Source organism: Natator depressus, chromosome 12, assembly GCF_965152275.1.
Source record: "Natator depressus isolate rNatDep1 chromosome 12, rNatDep2.hap1, whole genome shotgun sequence".
Lineage (NCBI taxonomy): Eukaryota > Metazoa > Chordata > Testudines > Cheloniidae > Natator > Natator depressus.
This window is the reverse complement of record NC_134245.1, coordinates 15,196,916-15,214,993: the sequence shown is the minus strand read 5'-3', so window position 1 is coordinate 15,214,993 and position 18,078 is coordinate 15,196,916. Positions and strand designations below refer to the sequence as shown.

The window sequence follows — 18,078 nt, the reverse complement described above, 5'->3', positions numbered from 1 at the left end:
CTAACTATATTGAATCAAGTCTTATCAGCCAAAAAGGTGCGCTGGGTTAAAAGTAGTTTCTGACATATCAGATGAATCTCACAGGTTGATTCATGGGCCTTTTTAAGCATCAGGGAGAGGGCAGGTTAAGAATCACCTGCTTGTATCTGCTTAGAATCTTTGTATTCAAATCCTTAATCCTAATTCTATCTTCTATAGATAAACATGTTATAACAGTATTCAGAAATAAAGCTGATGACCCTTTGTCTCAGTTAAAGGGGGTCTCTCATGACAGATTCCAATTCAAAATTCATTTAAGTCCATAACAGTTTCTCCATTGATTTCAATGGCCTTTGGATTAGGCTCTGTATCCTTACTCAGAGAATGTCCCACTGACTGCGAGTTTGCCTGAGTAAAACTCTCTAGTTTGGCCTCTGGTATAATGGAAAGGCATCAGTAAAATCTGCCTTTTGTGGCAGGTCAGATTATTGTCCTCTCATGATCTTAGGTTTGAAATGCATTGGCAGAGGTACATTCCCAATGTTTTTATATTAATGTTTATTTTAGTACAATCAATTTAAATCTATTTTTCCATATGCATTTCCAGAATATAAATGTTCTCATTATAAGAGGAGCACCTCATCAGCTGACATGTCTCTAATCTTCACTCCTCACAATTCTTACACTAAAAATTGTGATCTCTCCCCACTTCTCAGAAAAGATTTAATAGCACAGGCCTGTAGTAGAGAGCTTATTACAATTCTTGTGTAGTCATAACAGCCTACAAAACATTCGCCAATATAAAAAGACCCCCTGAACTACCCAGTCAAGTAAATACAGTGCACACTATTGCAATGTGTGCATTATATTTCCTCTTTCTTAATTGTTCACTTACTAATTCACAAAATCCAGTCATTTTCAATTCCAGCAGGTCTTCCAGTGAGTGTCTATTGATGCTCACACTTTTATTTTTCAGTGATGCCCTACTATGGAGTTCATGCAAACTCCAGTTCACGTTCTGCCAAAAGAATCCATGCCACTTAAATGAACCTCCTGGCTCCTAGTCCAGTTCTTTAGCAAGAAGGCCAGTTTTTACTAGCAAGTAACAATATTTTCATTACAGCCACACTCTGACATTAGTTCTGTAGATTGGATATAAAAATTAACAGTGTAAATATTGGTGGTGTTAGTGCAGTAGATTGGATATAAATACCGTCATCTTCCAACTGGTGGCCAGATGTTAGAACTGACTCAGAGAGTTAGCAAAGTTCCCTCCCCCATCCCCATTTAATGCCTGGACTCACATTGTGTATAACAGGAATCTCCTTTGGCTGTGTAAGAACTGTTGTAATGGGCCCCAGTGTTCATTACAGTGGGCCAGTGAAATTCACCCAAGGGTAGAGTGTTAGTACAAGGCATGTGAACCAACTTAAACCTTCAAAGCAATGCTTAAGTGGGACTTTAGGGGTGACTAGGCTTGTGCTGACCCTTAGCATACAGTTGCATTTTATCCAGTGTGAATATGTGTTACAATATTGGAGGAATATGAAGCACTCACCTTTGTGGGAAAAGGACAATGTTCCCTTATCGTGTCTCATGCTAACATGTAGGTTCTGCATGCTCTCCTGAATGACTCAAATACAGTTGTCCTTATTAATTCACAAATCTAAAACCTCACTTATTTTATTGTCGGCGCCTTGCTTGCATACAATATTTTAAAGCTAACAGAGCTAGAAGTTGGCCCAAAATATGCATATTGTATATTTTGTGTAAGCGGATATAGAAATCAAAAAGAGAGCTCATTTAGCCTTGATTTTCAGTGAAAACTGAGGATTGAATTCTGCTTTCAGTTATACCAGTTAAAATCAGAAACAATTTCAGAGTCTGCAGTGGAGTCATTCCTGAATTAATCTGGCATTACAGAGCAGAGTCAGGCCGTGAGAAATTAAATCTTAATGCAGTAGTACTACTAAAACCTCTTTTTTAAGCCTCATTAACTGCCAGTACATTACAGTCCCGGAGCTGGAACGGTACTCTTGTGGGGCAAATGAAATTAAAATTGACACTGTACACATGGGGGAGCAAAACAAAAAAAGTTTTACAAGAATAAAAAGCTTCAGATTCAGAATTAGGCAACATATTAGCAAACATATTTTTGGAGTTACAGACAGGGAACTAAACACAGCATACATCAGAGGGGGATTATTTTCACATACTTTGATAATGTAATAGGATTTCTGGCAGCTTATGTGTTGATGGCATTCGTACTCATTGGAATATGTCAGTAACCACCTTTTCTCTGAAAATATACTTCTGCCTTAAGTCAAAGGGTAAATTCTTTTCTGGCCAAAAGCAACAATTAATCACATGCTTCATTATGGAATGAATTTTACATTGAATAGTATTTGGCATACATGGATAACATGATATGGTTCCACTTGGTTAGACTTTAACCGTGTGCATCATCACTATTCAAGCATTAATTTGTCAGTGGCTACTTACTAGTACTGTGTAGAATGCACAGTCATTTCCTGGACTATAGAAATTATATTTTGGTGTATTATATAAAATATAAAGTAAATGCTAAGATTTAGGCTCAAAGATTTTTTATTCGTATTTCATTATCTTAATAATGTATTGCTCCTCTCTTTCCAACATAGATGACATTTAGGCAATATTCTATACCAAATGAGTAAGGCTGCTAAGTTTCACCTTATAACAGACCCGTACTTCATCACAAATACATATTACATTTGAAAGACAGAATATATTTGAGTGGGGGGATTATTCTAACATCTATACCAACTTTTGTATAGAAAACTGTAATAACTTTTCATAATCTGATGTACAGACTAATTATTTGGGCCTCAATCTTGCAAATACTTAATCATAAGGATAACTTTACATGAGTAGTCCCATCAAAATAAATAAGACTAATAATATGTATAAAGTTACGTACATGCATAAATCTTTGCAGGAAGGGGAGCTTAGAATGAAAATTCAATTTCACAAGTGCCGAAACATCAAAAAAATGTTACAATATTTCGGTAGAGCTGTTATTTCACATACTTTGAAAAACAGTAAAGCTCCTTATATTATAACAAGAAAGCATTTATTCATGAATTGGTGTTAAAGTAAACAGATCTTTGTTGGTGATTAAAGACTGTCTTCACATCTTTCTGGTTAACAAAAAGTTATACTCTTGATTGACTCAAAGGCTCTGTACTAATATCTTAACAATCCCTAGAATTTCTTCCCCAGTCACATTCCTGCAATAACATAAATTAATGACAATCCAATCATTCCTAAAATGTCTTTAAAACCACATTAGTTAAACCCACCCCAGATTTCTATAACCTCTCCTTTATACACCTGCTTTGATGAACCTATGTGGGAACTCTCCTTGTCCAATACGTAGATAAAGCACTTTCTTTGATATGGGTTAGGCCCCTGCCTATTTCCTTTTGTGGACCATTAACCCATTCCTGTCTACCTTGGTCTGGATTATGTACACCAATCCTCCAAAACATGCTGAAAGGCACTTCTGCTCAGCAAGGGCAACAAAACACATATATGTTCTGAAGACTCAGTCATTTTGGAGAGAGGATGAGCCAAAAAAGTAGGAACATTTTCAAAGAGTGAACAAAAAGGAAGTGTTTGAGACACTACTGGTTTATTGTTGATTTTTTCCCACAAACCTTCCAGGATAATTTCACACTAGAATGAGACTGTCGCATGTGAGATTTCAGGGGGATTAGTTTCTTTTTAGTGGCACATGGAAATAGGATGCAGGCTGAAATTCAGCCTTCTAATGTGAAGGTAACAGCTAATGGCTAGTGCCACTCCACGATACACATAATGGTTTTCTATTTATCCACTTATGTAATTTTCCCACCTTGGAATAATTCTGAGTACTGTTTCTTAGCTAGATGACTGGAGTCTCTTCTTACCATTCTGGAAATTCCTCTTTTTAAATTTATTTTCTGCTTCTAAGTATTTAATCCTGCACTAAACTATCCTAGTTCATTTTTTTTGGCTGACATGTTGACTTCCAACTACTTGGTTTTTGTGATATGTTTTACTAGACAGATATAATCTTTGAGTATTCAACACCTTATTAAAATCTATTGTGTTTTGAGAACATGGACTTTAATTCTCTACATTTTACTTTATGATGTTTGTTGTGATTTAATATAGTCAATTTGTTTTTACTTATTCCACAATGCTGTCACTTTAAGAAAATTAAGCACAAGTACTGGCATTCAGCCCTCTATAGCCACTACAGGAGATGAAATCAGGGGCTGTTTTTCACATAAACTTCATTTTCTTCCTAAGAGGAATGAGTTGTGCTATTCTTTTGCACTAGAACTAATGGCCATTATGCAAATAATTTTAGCAACTTTAAATACTGTCAAGACATCCAGAATCCTGCTGGGTTGGCAGCCAATGCACTATTTGATTTTTTTTTCTTAAAGTGCTGAACTCCAGGGTTGTTAAGATTTAGATCACCTAAACACTGCCAGCAATTCATGTGCACATTGGGAGAAAAACTGCTCTGTCCTCTGACAAAGAAAATCTACAGTGGATACTATTAAGTACGTAAGATTTTCCAGAAGCCACCACAGCACAGTATCTGAGAGTGCTCATTTTTCTGTTGTTTAAAGGAACAGGGAAATTCTGCAGTGTCTCACATACCACTGTGTCATAAATACTGATAAATGCTGACTTTTCTGGACTTGATCCTGCACAATGCAGATTAGGATTTTCAACCCTGTTAATTCTCACTATTTTTGCACGTCTCATAGTTTTCAACACTTCCTTTTTCCTTTTTCCTTCTTGCGATCTTGCAAGAATTTCCTGGAAGCTCAGGAGTTCTGTCTGAGCTAGAACTAGTATTGTAGTTCTGGCTTCAGCCACTAGAAGCTGCTGTCAGCATCCTGAGTTGCATGTGTCAAGACTGCAGTTGCAGCTGTAAACAGCAGAGGCTCTCATGATTTTAGGCATCAGTGGAGGTTTGTGCCTATAAGCACAAGGTAGAAAGTGAGGAGCAGGACAAGGTGTACAGTAGAAGCAAACCTCTATCAATGGAAGTGACACTGGGTGGTCACAAAGTTCTTCCTCTCTAATAGCAGGGATAAAAGTTATGTGCCCTGTTCTTAGGTGTAAGAGCTTTATTTGCATGCATAGATTCACAGAAAAAATTCATGTCTGCTCAGACACACCCATGCTCCCCTTACATCCCATTCTTTTTTACCTTATGTTTTTTAAAGTAGTGGAATATGTGCACAAAGATCTTGATACCTACTTCCACTCAGTGCTGAGGACTACGCCTAATGCTTAATCTTAGGCTTGATCTACATCACTGAGGGACATGAGTGCCATAGCTATGCCAGCCTAACTTGTGCCTAGAGCAATGGAAGAATGTTTCTCACCACTCAGGGAGGTAAAATGACCTACAGTGATGGAAACGCCCTTCTATCATTGTAGGAAGTGTCTACACTGCAGTACTTCAGCACTGTAGCACTGCACTTAGGCCAGTGCCTAGCCTTAGCTGATACACCTGCTGCAGTACAAGAAGTTAGCGCCGCATACACCACTCACAGGGACATGGAGACTCAGGGCCTAGATGATGATAGATGAACATGTAATAACTCATGTTGAGAATGTGCTAGATGTAATAGAGATTTAGAAATACAAACTATATTTGTTTAGAAAATAAAGTCACAAAACATACAGGAAAAATAGCAGCTAATTGCTCTGATTCAGCTCATCTTCCTTTCTCCCCCCTGCACTTCCAATTCCAGAATGATTTCCAATATTCTCATGAACTGCTCGAGTTCTATATTGATGTCTTATATCACGTGAAAGGCAGTATTACAGCATGAATTTAATTTCTAAGTATATAGTCACAGATTATTTTCTCCTTTTGTGATAGGAACAGCGTGGGTTCTTTTCATATGCTTACAGTATTTTCCTGTCCATCTTTGATTTATATACAGTTGAGAAACGTGAACTCCCAGGTAAACAAGCTGCAGAATCGAAAGAATCACATGCATTGAGCATGCCACTCCAATTATAATAAGTATCTTTATAGTCTTATGCTCTTTCAATTACAAATAATCAGTCACAAAATCACAGTTTCTTATTATGTACAGAATCCTTGAAGTTAGGTTAAAGATAGACCATAAAGCAGATTTAGTACCATGAGTCCAACTGAGAATATGTTTTCGTCTCTTAGAAACAGTATAGTAGGAAATTTTAGTACGAAAGGAGGGCAAGAAGTCTGTGCATGGTCCATTCCTCCCACCCTTTTGCAGTGAACAGATGTATAATATTGCACAATGTTTTTCTTCCATATGCTTTTGTAACCCTTCTAAAACTATATTTGTTATTATTACCGCTGCCTTCAGAAGTTTATTCCAAATATTGACTATAGTTCTGTGTCTGTAAAATGATTCTTCAGTACAATTATTTCTCCCCTACCCTTTATTAGCATAAACTGATACTATGTGCACTTGTCATCTTATTAGAGCTAGAAATAATTTCTCAGTCTTACTCTAAAATGTGAGTCCCTGCTTGACCCCATTTCCATAATATTCTCCTTGTATGTTAAAGTGGCTAGAATTAAGTGCCAGATATAACTGCACAGAAAGTATTTTGGAAAGTGATGAGGGGCAACACCTACTCATTTGGGCCAAGACTTTTAAAAATAGACATTAAGACCATACTTAAACTATTAAATAAGTGGCCTGAATTTCCAAAATATCGAAGAACCAGCAGTTCCTACTGAAATCAGTCAGTCCTTAGCACTTCTGAAAGTCAGCCACTTATTTAGGAACCTAAATATGGACTTAGAAACTTCACTAGAGGCTCTAATTTTTCAGGATCTTGCTTATAAATATTATTGAACGTGCAAACTATCCTAAAAGAGCACGAGTTTCTTTCATAGTCAGCTTTAAGATGAAATGCCTAGTCAGCTTGACAGCTTTAGAAAACACTGCTGGTCGCTTAAATATCTCCCCCAATAAACTTAGTCACAAAACTACTTCCCAACAATAGATTATAGGAATGCGGCATCCTGACTTTCATAAGTCTAACTGTGAATTGTTCACAAACTGGCCAAAAAACAATCAACTCTCTAACCCATATATTTCTGTGATAGTATCTGCAAATGTTTATTTAATTTTTCTATCTCCAAAGATCAAATTCCGATAAAGCTGAGGTTATATTTTTGGATGCTGCTGGTCTAGTAACAAGGTTTCGGTGAAATGAATAAAAATGATTAAATGTTTCCTGATTTTTGTAAAATTAATGACTTGGTGGGTGGAAGAACTATTTTCTCTCAAAAAGAAAAGGAGGACTTGTGGCACCTTAGAGATTAACAAATTTATTTGAGCATAAGCTTTCGTGAGCTACAGCTCACTTCATCGGATGCATGCAGTGGAAAATACAGTGGGGAGATTTTTACACACAGAAAACAAGGAACAATGGGTGTTACCATACACACTGTAACAAGGGTGATCAGGTAAGGTGAGCTATTACCAGCAGGAGAGCGGGGGGTGGGGGGAAGGAACCTTTTGTAGTGATAATCAAGGTGGGCCATTTCCAGCAGTTGACAAGAACGTGAGAGGAACAGTTGGGGCGGGGGGGGAATAGTTTTACGTTGTGTAATGACACATCCACTCCCAGTCTTTAGTCAAGCCTAAGTTAATTGTATCCAGTTTGCAAATTGCATCCAATGAAGTGAGCTGTAGCTCATAAAAGCTTATGCTCAAATAACTTTGTTTGTCTCTAAGGTGCCACAAGTACTCCTGTTCTTTTTGCGAATACAGACTAACACGGCTGCTACTCTGAAACCTATTTTCTCTCACTGCACTATTCACAAACTAAGCTAGAGGTCACCAAACCACAGAACAGGGAACCAAATTGATCACATTACAATTTGGCACAAAGGAAGAAGAACTTGAGAGGGAGGAATGTGGTAGACACAGGAAAGGATCATGCATTAGTGGTAGCTAAATTGAGAATAAAAATAAGAAAAAAAGAGAACCAAACATCAGAGTCGCTCATGTTATAATGTAAACAAGTTAAAACAGACAACACAACAAATGTTTAAAATTGTGCTTGCAAGAAGATTCCAGGTGCTTGAAGATGAAAACAATGGAAAAGTGTAAAGCAAATGGAAATGTGTAAAAGGAAAATTTCACCACAATCTGTGAAGAAGACACCAACAAATAGCTGTCTAAAGGTACATGACAGAAAATAGAAAAAAGATGTAAAATTAAACAAACCAAATCAAACAACAAGAAGAAAACAGAAACAGTGACTCCAGGAGGAATATGCCACAACGAACAAAGAGGTCAAAAAGAGTGCAAGGAAAGATACATGAGATTTTATAGAGAAAATAGCAACAGATGCACAGATCGCTACAGCACAAAATGTCCATTCCAAGTAAAATAATTACATACATTATCCTAGACAGACTAAAGAAAGCAGTAGATTCAAAGCTATGACAAGAAGAGGAAGAATTCAGAAAGGAGAAATGCATAGATCAAATAATAACTTTAAGTACACCATAGAACTATCAACAGAATGGCAGTCACGCCTCTAAAATCTGTTAATTTCATAGATTTCCAGAAAAGCCTGTGGATAGCACAGACTTATGGAAATTGCTATCCCACTATGGAAGCCCCCCAAAATATGTGAATATCATTTAGCGCTTCTACAAAAATATGAAATGCAAAGTAACAGATAACAGCAAATTGACTAAGATATTCAAGGTAACTACTGGCATTAGAGAAGGATTTCTTATGTCACCCATAATCCATGACTGCGTAATGAGAAACACCACAAAACAAAGTAGGGGTGTACAATGGACTTCACAGAGAAGCTAGAAAACCTCAACTTTTCAATATCCTTAGAAATATGCAAGCTATCCTTTCCAGACCTATGCACAGTTAGTATGGCTGAAAATTAAGACCAAGAAAACTAAAACTATGAGAATCAACGCACAAGAAGAAACACCAATAATGCTTTCTGGGACTGACACTTCACGTATCTTGGCAGCATTGTAAGCAGAGAGGTAGAACAGATGAACACATTAAAGCCCGAATACCAAAAAGCCAGACATGCCTTCGCAATCCTAAAACTGATCTGGAGAAACAGAACTAAACTTCTTATTATATGGTGCTAAAATTTGGAGACTTATCAAGACCTTGCTCTCTAAACTCCAAGTTTTTATAATTACTGGCCATAGATTAACCCTTAACATCAGATGGCCAGAAGAAAAAAAAATCACGAAAGAACAATTTGGGAGGAGGATCAAACAGAAACTGATAGGTCAGGAAATTATGGAATGAAAATGGAGATAGCTGGGACACAATGGAGGGAAGAACTGAACAACATAATGAGAAAGGTGCAGGACTGGAATCCCCAAGGCAAGAGATGATGAGCTAAACCAAGGATAATTTGGAAATGCAGAACACAAGCAGAACGGAAAGTCATTAAAAAGACTTGGGAAGAAGCTAAGACTGCAGCAAAGGACGACCAAAGATAGAAGGCAGTAGTGAACACCCTATGTTCTGCACGGAACGAAGAGGCATAAGTTTAATCAGTCAACCTAGTAACAGAACAAATTCCAAATATTTTTACAGTTCTGAATGCTCTCTGCAAGCACAGAAGTCACCGCATGAAGCTCTCCCCTTTAGGTTTTTTTTCATTTGGTTCTCTACAGTTAGAATCTTCTTCATCTTCCCATGGACAAGTATCCCTTTCCTGAGTGGCCTGCTCCTCATGAAATCAATGGGAGTTTTTCTGTTCAAACCAGGGCCTCAAATAAGCAAAAGCATACCAGCATTCAACAATGGATGGTTGTGTTGCACCTTTAAATGTGTTTCTCAGCATTACCATCACTTCTGAGCACAGTCCAATTTTTGGCACTGAAAAATAAACGTAATTGAATCCCTGTCATTCTTTGCTGTCTGTACACCAGACACTAAAAGCCTTTTTCCAGCTACACACCTTCAGCCAACAATTGATTGAAGAGGCATCACAATAGTTGAAGATGGAATACTGTACAGTGGGAAAACTGATGGACATATCTTGGTCCTTTATTTGGATTGTTACTCGATACATTTTAAGTCTCCCCTGGGTCATGAGACCAGTTCATGGCCATGACAAAGATGCCTGAGATAGCAGCTCCCCTAGAAACTACAAGGATTTTGGAAGTGATATGCCAAGTGAGTTGCTTAGGAAAGAGATAATCTCAGCGAGATCATGCCCTGGGCATGACGATGCGGGGAGAGGTATGTAAAAGGCTGGCACTATTTTCATGAGCCATGTTAACAGGTGATGGTCTTACTGGGAAAGGGTTAGGTGGATCATTAGCCCCATATGAATGAATGCAGTGAGAGTGGGTCTCTAAAGAGAAAGGTTCTAGGCTGTGGCCTGAGCATATCTGAGCTCAGGAGCAATGCTCCCCCTGAAAAAGTGTTTACTAAACACACTTTGTTATTGACAAAGCGAAGTCCCAGGACAGGTGTGGTTTGGGTTCTATACAGGAAGTGTACTTTTTTTTTAGAGCACATTGGGAGACACGCCAACTCACATTGCTGTTATAGTTATGTTAACAGTAGTGGTGTTTGTTGATCTTGGATTAGATATTATGCTGACTGAGCATTTGGTCTAATAACTTGGAGTCTAATTATTAATTCTATTTGAATTCAATGTAACTTACTAAAATGGACTTTCAAAATTTAATTTTTAATGGTATATTCACCTGGACCTGGTCTTAGAAACATTTAGTACCAGGCATGCTGCCATAAAGTAGTCACATTGGGCTTACTCACATAAATAAAATTACTCATGTAACTACATGCTGCAGGACTAGACTTTTGGCTGCAATTTTTAAAAAATTTTGAAGTTTCAGTTTTAATTTCCTTTCCAAAAACTCAGCTATTCTTTTGCAGAGCTCTTAGCATATAATAGTCCATGTAATGCTTAGACCTTGAACTTGTATATTGGTTGCGCTAATTAGGGTCATTTATGAAAGAATTCTTTGTTTTACACACAGGTCTGGATAATATGATTCTGAGCTGTATTTACTCTTGTTGCCCGTGGGTTAGATGTGTGACATAGTTTATGCAGCTCTAAAAGGTTCTTTATATCAGCTTTGTTATGAATTTATGATAAAGGCTGCAATGTGTTGCTGCTTTTGTATTTATGATTAACTTAATAAGCTTATTGATTTCATTTGTGAGAGGGTTCCCACCCCCTTTAGTTTTATTCAAAATACTTAACATCCGTCTAAAATGACATCCCATGTGAAGGTATTGTTTTCACACTGTGGCCTACAGTACGCTACCACAGCTTGTTAAAGATGAAGGCTGAGATTAAATACACCCCACTTGGCAAAGGGCACATTGCAAACAATTGCTTCTGACCTTTGCCACACAAAGCTCATTCACAACTGCCGCTCATCACTTCCTCCTGCATCTATCCTGGGGGACCTAAAAGAGCACTGGCATGTTCCATGCAACACTGACTGTGAACTAGTGCCCTGAGTGCTAACACGGTGTGATCACTTGCTGTCACTCCAAGCCCGGACACTTTCTCTTTCTTGACAAATTAGTAATAATAATTGCACACCACTGTTCTAGCCTCATCCAAGTCTTCTCACCAGAGTCTTTTTAATATAATTAGCAGTAAGCGAGACACTGAGCTAACAGGCATTAAAGAAAGAGTTGCAAAAATGACATTTAATTCAGTCTGTCATCAGGATATTTCCAGTCTGAGATGGACCCAAGCCACAATGTTGGCAGGCGGAGCTGAACTTTCACCAAGGCTGGGTGTGTTCAGTATGGAGGCTTTAAAGGGTCAGCCCTTAGAAGCATCCCACTTCAATTAGTATTAGCCTCCATCAGCTCAATGTGCTGCACTGGTCAATCACATTAAAGTGAGGGATGAATCAGGCTGAGTCATGAAATACCAATAGCTGTGACTGTGGCCATCTCAGGGCCCAATCCTGCAAACTCATCATGAGTAGTGTCTTGATTTACACAAGTATTCCCATTGACATCAATGAACAAGGACTGGTCTGCAGTAGGGCTGAGTCCTAAGGGTGAATTCATTTAGTATTCCCTACTGCCCCTTATACATGTATAAGTAGAAGAAATACAGTATTCCTATTCAATATTGCTAAGTATTTCCACGTTATTAGAATATGTTTTGTGTCCCTTTACATTATATTTAATTGGAAATATCTTATTCTCTTGGTAGTGTCACAATTTGGGGGGGAAGATACACATCAAATATTACTGAGAAACTAAAGGCAGATAGTAGATGAAGGTAGACAGCAATTCTCCTAAACAAGAAACTCTTATTGTCACCTCCACACCTAAAAGTGAACCACGAGGATTTCTACACTAGAAAGTATGGCCAAGTGAATGAAGCATTGGATTGGGACTCAGTAGACGTGGGCCTATGCCGCTCTCTGCTACTAGCCCTGCTGGCTGACTTTGGGCACATGTCTATGCCTCAGTTTCCCCATCTGTAAAATGGAGATATTGTACTGAGCTCCTTTGAAAAACAAACACTTTGAGAACTGCTGATGAAAAATGCTATATAGAGTATTATTATAGAGGGGCGTGCTAGATAGAAGGGATCAGAGAAAACAAAAGGAGTTTTGAAATTACTCCACTGTACATTTCCAATCTCCTGAGCTGGCTGCACATAAATGGTATTACATTTCCATGTGTAATATTATAAATCAAGGGCATAATGTATTCAATGCATCCATACCCCCACCCCCTCAGAGTCAGTGAGAATTTTAAAGCCTGTTGGGTTTGAAAAACTAAAGAACACTCAAAGGCATGAACAAGTCTAATATTAGGGTTAGAAGTCAATGAGACTTCATGTGCTTAAGCACCTCGCTGAATTGGCACCAAATGAACATAGTGGATGGTAGCAAGAGGGTTGAGGATGTTATTTCCTAGTTTATTTTAGTTACATGGTGAAATCCTGGCCCCACTGAAATCAAAGGGAGTTCTGCTATTGATTTCAGTGGGACCAGCACTTCACCCCCAGACTTAAAATGTGAGCTAGACATTTGTAAGCTAATACACCAGTTAAGACTGTAACCACACACATCAGAATAAGTATAGACAGTTCTAGAATACCACCAAACTAATCGGTACATCTCTAGCAGTTTATGATAGCTCCATTTATCATTTTACCTCTGTTTCTGCTTCAGCCGAGCTCAGTACGTCTTATAGAAATGTCTGATCAGTTTGATTTTGGGGTATATTGTTTTCAGCTCGACTAATTGCCAAACTGACTCCAGCAAATTAAAGCAGAAGCTTTTTTCCTTTGTTTTACTCATTCCTTTCATTTACTTAGTTAGACTTATTTTACAGCTTTGTTCAAATCTCTATCTGTGGTGAGTTACAACACACAGCACTTGTCTGAACTGTTTAAAGCCAGACTGTTCTCTCATACACAGTAAAGCTTTCCGCATTATGCATGTTGTGTTTTATTTCAATGTTTGGAGAATGTTTTATGAAATCAGCAGCTAGTCGGAAGGAAATCATTTGCATACTTGGCTCCATATACCTGGAATTCCTTAATTTTAGGGATTAGCAAAATGAGTCTAATAAAAAGCATAAGGCCTAGTTAATCAGCTCTGTAAACTCCCTTCATTAGCTGTTACTTGCTGCCTACACAAGCGCACATTTCAGGAAATTTACATTGTGCAGGTCCGTTATTACTATTTTATGAACTGATTTCTAATTTTATGTGACACAGTTTGTGTTTTTAGTGTTCCTAAAAGTTAAATAACTTTTTTTTAAGTTGTGGGTTATATATATGCCCTTCTGCGGCCTCGTGCATGACACTTTCCCTACATTAAGTCTATAATACCCTAGCTTTACTGAGAGTGACAAAATGATATACTGTAATTAATATAAACAAATACATTTTATTTGAGCTGATGTGGAAAATTATTGCATTAGAATGTAGAACGTGGGTTAGCATTAGGGAATTTCTCAACAGATCATTTTCCCCACTCAATTTGTCAAAACCAAAACTGTTTATAAAACATTTTTAAAAAACTGGTAAAATATTTCAAGATTGCCAAAATGTCCCATTTTGACATTGTTGACCTGGACGGCGTGAGGTTTATCAAATTGAAATGACTTTTCATTGAGAAATTTTAGCAAAATTCACAACAAAAAAGTAAAAATGTTGAAATTAAAACATGTCAAAATTATCCAAATGAAATGTTTCAGTTGACGCAAACAAAACAAGTGTCAGATTTGTTTGTTCATAAAAGTTTGAGGTTTTGACTTTTCATCCTGATTTGTGATAGGATTTTTTTTTTAAATGTTGAAAATTATTGTGGCACTAGGAAACAGTTTCCCATCTAGTTGTAGTTATAGGGCTCTTTCCAGTACTCTCCATTAGAGGTCACACTTTAAACCCAATGGGCAAAAAAGTTTCTAAGTAAGCTATGAAATCCAGGAATCATAATCACTCTTTGCCTATTTATCCTACACGTAGGAGTATAGTTAACATTTTCATTGTATTTAATAAGTCGTAAGTAAGGTAATACTGGTATGAGCAGATCTACTTTATACTTTCAAGGCTTGAGCCGAATGCCAGTGAAGCAAATGGGAGTCTTTTTCCATTGACTGCAATAGACTGTAGATCAGGTCCTTAATAAGGAATATTCTTGAATTTATAATCTCATCTATTACTCAACAGTTGAGTTTTGACTGTATCCACTGTACGTTTATTATGCTCATGCAAAAAATAAACAAACAAACAAACAAACAACCACACAAACAAAACACCAGAAGAACAAACCTCTCTCCTGTTACTGTTCCCTCCTTTTCTAGCTACATACCACATTGTCCTTCTAGTTTAAAGAAGTGTCCTGCCCCACTTCTTCTCTCTCCCTTCCTAGGAATCAGGATTTCTTAAACTGTGGAACTTGATTCCTACCTTCAGGGGTCAGCCTGCCCCTGGATCCTTTGTGCAGCAGCTGCAGCAGCAGCTCATTTGAATTTTTAGTTACAGGATCCTGCCTCAGACTATTCACTTCTATTTGGCCATTGAATAAACTGAGAGAGAGAGAGAGAGAGAGGGATTATTTACAGAGGGTGACCTTAAAAAAGTAAGTCAATTTTATACTCTAGTATTAACTTTACTGCGTTGCCTTGACTTGGCGTTATCTTGGCAAGTAGCTAGCAAGTCAGCTAGATTTCTACCTTAATGTACCTACAGATCAGTGCAAATCAGCCTTACCATACCAGAGAATATGGCCCCAGGTATTTGCATCAGACTGGTGACCCAAGACAAGATGCAGAGTTAACAGGTTGTTGTAGACAGGATTGCCATGAGAGCAGGAATACCCTTGCTTGCGGGGGCAGACACAAATGAGACGGGGATTCAAGACTCTGGAAAGGTACAGGAGCCACACATAAGTGGTATAGCTGAGGTTCAAGGCCAGCATCTAAGTGGACACAGTCCCAGGGCTGTCAGGGAGAAAATGTCCACTAGCAATTTTTCAGGTGAGCAGTGAGAGGATTTAATAAGTGAAGTTAACTACAATCTCATGGTTAGGGTGTGGGATATAGTCTTTATGGCTTCTAGGGACAACGCAAAAAGAGTCAGTGTGATTACAATGTGTTCAAAATGTCACGGTGGTGGTCCAGTAAAGGGATCATGGCTACACTTACCACTTATTACCTCTGCTTGTTTTTCTTTCCTTCTGGCAGCTGTTCACTTCTCAGAGGACTGCCTAGGCTAAGTGTAGCTTGGGTGGAATGGTGTTGGAGGTGGACCTGGGATACTGGAAGGAGCTGGTGTAGATACATGTTCCAATGCCAGCCTGACAATAGTCTCCTCCTCTGCAGATACTAGAGTTCTTTGTGGAGGCTTTATGTCTTTCCAGTGGACAAGTTCCCCTCATAGTCTAGATAGACCTGCAAAAGTGGTATATAGAAGCAAGTCTGAGGAGATGGATACTCTTGCTTTGCTTCAGACAACTCAGCAACAAGCAATGACGACGACTGGACTGGAACCTTAGTGTTACAACATCAGTTACATAAGGTTTGTGGAATTAGCACATACAGCAAATGGTGGTGCAGCATTTTATGGTAAGCATCATGCACATTGGAGGAGGGAGATATTGACAACGGGGTTTTTAAGATGAGATTGTTGGTATGTGGACCTATCAGCATGGTATGCTGGTACTAGATGAAGGTCTGGGAATATTCATTTGCCCTCTGGCAAGTCATTGTTAGGGTGTCCAGAATAGGCGACAGGAAATGAATCACTTGATGATTACCTTCTCTATTTATTCCCTCTGGGGCACCTGGCATTGGCCACTGTTGGAAGACAAGATACTAAGCTAGATGGACCTTTGGTCTGACCCAGCATGGTCATTCTTATGTTTTTATGACTCCCTTGTAGGAGTGCTTTATCTTGGGTGGTTAGTATAGATTGTTCTTTGTAGAACTCCTAAGTATTGTGCCCTCTTCTGCTGAGCTCTGGGCTGCAGGTCTTTCCCTTTTCTTCATGTCCTCCCATCCTCGTTACATTGCCTTTGACTATATGTCTTGACATTTGCAGTTATGGGGCTGCAGAAGTGTTCCAGGACTGAGGACCCACCAGCACATTATAGTGAGGGAGGCTTACCTCAAGTTTGCTTGTTTACCATCACCTGCTCTGTCCCATGTCCCAGGCTTTGCTCTGGTCCTCCTGCCTCTATAAAAAGAATATTGATACTGTAAATGACCAGCATGAGTATTTGTTTTGTACCTGCTCAGGAAGACTTAAATGACCACGTCACGTATCCGATCAACTAACAGTTAAAGCTGAAATCACAAATATTCGCAGATAATTGCGTGCGATTAGTAGTTATTTAAAATGCCAAAAAATGAATAATTTTTAATAAATAATGTTTCTAGAAATGGAAATCTGCTCATGGGTGTTCTGATAGCAAAACTGGAGACTAGATTCCTCAGATAAATTATTTGTTGTGAATTATTCACTCTGCTCTAATAATAATACTTACCTAACTCACAAGGGTCTTGTGATGATTAATTAATAGTGCGGTGAAGATAGAAGATGCTATGTAAGTGCTAAGTATTATTACTGTACTCAGAAGTAGCCAATTTTTCATGTGTACCATAAAACTATTAAACAAACAATTTTCAGAGCATGCTGTGTATTACATGTGTATTACATGTATATCTTCATGGAGTTTTTGCCAACTTGTCAGACCAGTTTTGGGATTCACCAAACTACATTTAGTTCACAGAACTTTTTTCTTCCTACAACTTAAATCATATACATTTTTCTAGTATTATAACCAACACACATATTTTAAAAGTTAAAGAAGAGCCTGTGCTGTATATAGTATAAGGAAGAGGAGAACAACCTCAGAAGCTGGACTGTCAGTAGTTGGTGCTTTGTATACTGTATGTATAATAGTTTTATTAAAATTATGGTAGCTTAAGTACAAGTGATCATGATTTGATCACATTTATAATGTGCAAGTAGAATAAAGTCCAGGCCAGTAATACATATAATGGGGATTTAAAAGGGCTAATTTCACAAAACTGAAAACAAGTATATGCCAAATCAGCTGGGAGGAAGAATTTAATCAGAAAAATGTGAATGATCATTGGGAATTGTTTAAGAATACTTTCCTCGATGCCCCTAAATCCACAATCCCACAATTGAAGAAGGACATATTGGTTAAAAACTGATCAGCTTCAGAGGAGAAGAGAAGGTAGCTTTAATTTAAAAAAAATTAACAAATGGAAGAAAGGGGAAGTTGATAGAAATCAATATAAATCAGAAACTAGGAATTGTAGAAAACTGATAAAGGAAGAAAAGAGACATAAGCAGAAATCTATATCCAATAGAGTTAAGGACAATAAGGCGGCATTTTAAAGTATATTAAGAACAAAAAGAATTCTGCTAATGATACTGGCCCTTTACCAGATGAAAATGGTACAATTATCAAAAAGGCAAATATGTTCAATAAATATTTCTGTATTTGGGGGGGGGCAATAGCTGATGTAGGATTTTATG

At 37.9% G+C, this 18,078-nt stretch overlaps 1 long non-coding RNA gene across 1 annotated transcript in view; it reads right to left on the bottom strand.

Moving 5' to 3' along the window:
- The window catches only part of LOC141996527 (uncharacterized), a 261,493-nt gene extending 244,755 nt beyond the window's left edge, over positions 1–16,738 (bottom strand). Inside the window, exons 1-3 of the long non-coding RNA XR_012641557.1 lie at positions 16,675–16,738; positions 15,714–15,959; positions 14,977–15,095 (exon numbers count right to left, since the gene is read on the bottom strand). This is a non-coding gene — a long non-coding RNA (uncharacterized LOC141996527). The remainder of the gene's footprint in view (positions 1–14,976; positions 15,096–15,713; positions 15,960–16,674) is intronic.
- Between the last annotated feature and the right edge of the window lie 1,340 nt (positions 16,739–18,078).